General features: G+C 40.2%; 1 protein-coding gene across 3 annotated transcripts in view; it reads right to left on the bottom strand.

The window, feature by feature from the left end:
* Positions 1–4,228, bottom strand: part of LYN (LYN proto-oncogene, Src family tyrosine kinase) — a 93,898-nt gene extending 89,670 nt beyond the window's left edge. For all 3 annotated transcript variants that reach the window (XM_075063028.1, XM_032796888.2, XM_032796890.2), the window contains exon 1: positions 3,972–4,228. The gene's annotated coding sequence lies outside the window, so the exon portion shown is untranslated. The remainder of the gene's footprint in view (positions 1–3,971) is intronic.
* Between the last annotated feature and the right edge of the window lie 361 nt (positions 4,229–4,589).

The following is a 4,589-nucleotide window of genomic DNA, read 5'->3' as shown; positions in this document are numbered from 1 at the left end:
TCTCTGACTGGATGGTCTCAGGGGTTTGGTCACAAGCTGAGGAGGTTCAAAAGTTTTGGATTTTTTTTAAGCAGATTTTTTTTATTGTTTCTTTAAACAAACACAGCAAGCAGCAAATATTTGGCCACACATTTCTGAAGCCCCAAACCATGTTCAGGTTTTGGCAGACTAATTTCAGCTTTTCAATTAAAAAAACCACAACAAATTTTGAAGGAAAGCAGACATTGTCCGCATTATCAGCACTAGCTGATGCTGAGAACAAGTGATACCTTGTAAAGGTGACCTGAAAAGAAGTTGTCTCAAAATTGGGTTTGTGCTGAGATGCAGAAGGTTTTTAAAACTCTATTTTTACCAGGGTGGCCCGGGGGGGCGGGGGGAAGAGGTGTGCAAGTGGGGCAATTTGACCCAGGCCCCGCAGGGGCCCCCATGAGAATACAGTATTCTATAGTATTGCAACTTTTTTTTATGGAAGGGGCTACTGAAATTGCTTTGCCCCAGGCCTCCTGAATCCTCTGAGGGGCCCTTCTCCTCCTTCTCACCATCACCCTTTGCCTGCCCACCAGCTGCACTGGCCCAGCTTCACAGGAGCAGCATCAAGTCACATGGGGGCAGAGGGAGAGGAGGGAGCAGACCCTGAGTTTCCCTGAGCAAAGGGGCTACAATTATGTCTGGCTCTTACACAGGCTACATAAAAAGGGGAAAGGTGCTTGCTGCCTGTCACATACCCATCTCTGGGTATGGTACTATCTGGCCCAAAGTGAGTACTTCTCATCCTAAAGATCAAAACACTTAAATACTCAAAATGAAGTATTGAAACACACACCTCTTTTTCACCACAAAAATGCAATTACTTCTGGGATTAGCTATTTAACTCCCCGTAACTCTAGTGCAGCATTCCCATGTGAAAAGACATGAAGAGTACTTTATCTAATAAATCTAAGGGTATCTTTAGGTAGGATGATACTCCCTAAATTGCACTTTAATCAGGATAAAGTGCAATGCCTCTTGTCTTGAGAATTGTGCCATGTAATCTTTAATGGCCACAGGTGGCCAGGAGGACCTTAGTTTTGTGTCATTCAAGAGATGGGACTTCCAGCAGCCTCTAAGTCAATCTTGGGACATCAATTAAGTTCTGATTCAGGGAGAAATCTCCCAATTGAAATATCCATATCACTTGCTGAAGGACCTGGGTGGGCTATGAGGTTTCCCTTACAAAAACTGACCAAGCATGTTGCTGTTCTGCTTATGAGAGCTGATAGGGTCACAGAACACAGTGCCTCGTTTCTAAAGAGAGTTGCGGAGGCAATGTTATGGAAAGAGTATATATAAACTAATCAATACACAAAGATTTACAAATTTGTAGAAAATCCATCCAATAGTTTGGACAAGGTGAAACACACCTGAAAACTGGAATGCTAATAGAGTATAAAATGCCTAGTGTTAGCAGGTGATGTATCATTGTAGTCAAAAGCACTGTCAAGAAAAACAGTCATTGAATGATTTTACTGACCAAAATATTATTTAAAAAAAAAATAAAAAGGGCCTTTCTGCAATTCTTTGGGCACTTTTACAATAAAGTCTTGCTTACCCAGACGAATACACAGGAAAAGCAGAACTACTTCACATCTACCAATCTATAGTTGTTGCTAAAATGCTTGTTACATACATCATCATTGCAGTAATAGAACTATCTCAACAGTTTACTGATAAAAGAAATCTTTATCCTATTAAACCAAGAAAACTTTCTATATAACTTACAAAGCTGGCACCAGATACAAGATATTAATCTTGAAATAGGTCAACAGAATGTGAAACCTATTGGCTGCAGAATCCATGAATTTTAATTGTCTCCTGTGATTCCATACACTCCTGTTAGATAAGCATTATTAGTCAGACTTTCATCCTGTTTCTACTTTTACTGAGAAAATTCTTTGGCTCTTCCAGTCCATAGTTGCAATGTTGTCACTACTTATTATACAGATGTGAAGTCCCCACTTTATTAAACTTATAAAACCACCACATCTGCTGTACATCTAGTACTAGAACAGGAAAGATTTACATTAAAGCAATTTGATTAACCCTTCTTGAAAACTAGACTACCCAACACAATTTAATCTTTATTTTGTTAAAACAGTTCTATACTGCAGATTTTTTTCTATAATCACTTGGCAAGTGTTCCACAATTTATCTAGCACCAGATATTACATTACAACCATTTGCACCCAGCGTTCAGGCATTCCAAGGGTCATGCAGGAATCATACTATACAAGGGTAAAAATTTCCCCATCAATTTGTGCTGTTTTAAGATGGTGGGGTGGGATGGGGATTTGCAGGGAGTGTGGGAGAGAAGAGTGTTTGTTTAGTTTTTGGCTGAAAAAAATATTTGAAGTGCTCTTCCATTGTGAAAAATGAAAGCAAAAATGGCAACTTCTGCTGACCATTGAGCTGAATTTTATTCCTGCTTGAGAAAAAACAGGGACTGTCAACTAAACTCTAACTGCAGAATACTGAGGATGATGTTCAACCTGGAAAGAACCAGCTTGATTTTCAGATTCTAGACAGAATTTGCAGATCTGGCAGTTTAAAATAAAGAAGTGAGCTTTTTGTTGTTGTTGTTTTTAGAAACTGAGCAAACTTGGACTGAAAGCCAGTGAGAGACATTAAACATGGAACATCATAATACTGTTCTCATTTTTTTCAAAGCAGGAGCACACTTTAATATCTAGCTAAGAGGAAGGAGTTTTACTTTGAAGATGATGCAGGAATTACTTTACCCTACACTTGTAGGTTTAAAATCCAGAGTTTAAACAGAATATCCAGAGGCCATATTTTCTCTGGTAGTTAAACCACGTCTATTGTCTTAGCTTGTGACAGTGACTAAGAAAAAATGCATTGTGTAATACTACATTCTTCTAGCATTCCAACTTTTTTTTTATTTTAATTAGGAATAGTCAAGATTGGCTGAAGACAATATAGCCTTGAAGATCAAAACAAAGCACCAACTGTAATCCCTTTTTAAAGTCTTCTTCTCAAATAAATTACTGTATTTCCTTAAAAGCTGAACCATACAGGAAGGCTTAGACTGCAGCTACACCCCTTCCCCTGGGCTAAAGGAAAAGCTAACCAGTCCAAAGAGAACTCTCACTTCCTTTTACCTAATGTACTGTAAATTGTGTCTGAGGTTCAAAGAACTGTTCCCTGAAGGGGTAGAAACACAAGCCACCCATTAGTGTCACACTTCCTCTTTTGAACTGGCTATATCCTTAACACATGGTTCATTTAATATTTCTTGTTCACTTCAGTGAATGAGAGAGATCAGGTTCCAAATCAATCACCCTTTAGCTAATTCAGTAATAATTCTAGAATGCCCTCCATCAGCCCCTTCTTTCTCTTGCCTGAAAACTTTGCTTTTCTCTTCATTTTTTGGGGGGGAGGAGGGGGAAGGGGAGAGACTAGAGGAAGATGTCAACGTGTATTTATAGACTAGCTTTCCCTAAAATGATTGGTACGCCAATAGGACAGGTTAAATCTCAAAAAATTCCAAAGTAATTAAAGACAGCGTGTTATATTAGAGCTAACAACAATAAAAAATAACTAAAGCCCAGCCTCCTGTGATAAGCTGTTTTATGCAACAGACAAACAAGTGTCTATTCCCTCTGATCTGCAAGGTAGATCCAGGTGGGGAAAACCTGTTACCAAAGCAACAAGGACAGCTGCCAAAAAGGTTCCAAGATGCCTTTCCTCTCTCTGGTGGTGAGAAGCACTTGTTCGCTCTGACAAACTCTAGGAACGTCGGAAGCCCATGATTTGTATGAATTAAAGAGGAAGTCCTATTAATCCGTACCCTGCCAGTGCAGAGCTGTTGCCTACATTCCCCACTGGTCTGAAAGGATCACAGAAATTACCGCTGGACACAGCAGCCCGAACAAGCTACCCACTTCCAAATTAGGAGACAAAAGAAAGACACTTACTTCCCTGAGTGTGAAACTTTGGAAGCAGCAAGTAAACTCCACGGTTACTTCAGCCACAGAGTGGGGGTAGGAGCCAGGGTGTAGTTCAGAGTTAAATTAGCTGATTATCCTCGGGAAAAGGAAAAGCTACACGCTTGGGTTTTTTAAAAGACCACAGGATTTTACAGCTGGGAGAGAGAGAAAAGACTCCAGAGCACCCAAGCCACTAGTCTGCCTGAGGCCACCCCTGTGAGCTGCAGAAAAGGAACTTCGCTTGGTTTCAGTGGGTTGGCTGAGAGTTTTCAGTTTACTTCCTGGTATTAGGATATTTGCATAAATATCAGTAAAGGGTACGGGGCGGGGGGGGAGAGAAGGGAGGATTTTTAATAAAAATAAAACGTATTGTTCAGCTTTTGATTAATAAATCAAAACAACGAGTGAGGGTTTCATAGGAGGGGCTGAAGCAGAGACAGAAACAAGATCTCCAGAGATATTTCCACCAGTAATAAACTATGGAATAAATGAGAAAGGATTTCAGGAGAAGGAGGAAGATCATTACTGTTAGCTGGTTTCATTTTAACTAGAGGAGCCCTCAACCCTCCCTTCCTCTGGTTAGTGGGAGGAGGGTGTGCTCTGCTC

Source organism: Chelonoidis abingdonii, chromosome 2, assembly GCF_003597395.2.
Source record: "Chelonoidis abingdonii isolate Lonesome George chromosome 2, CheloAbing_2.0, whole genome shotgun sequence".
NCBI classification, from domain to species: Eukaryota; Metazoa; Chordata; order Testudines; family Testudinidae; genus Chelonoidis; species Chelonoidis abingdonii.
The sequence above is the reverse complement of the archived record's forward strand: the minus strand, read 5'-3'. Positions and strand labels throughout refer to the sequence as shown.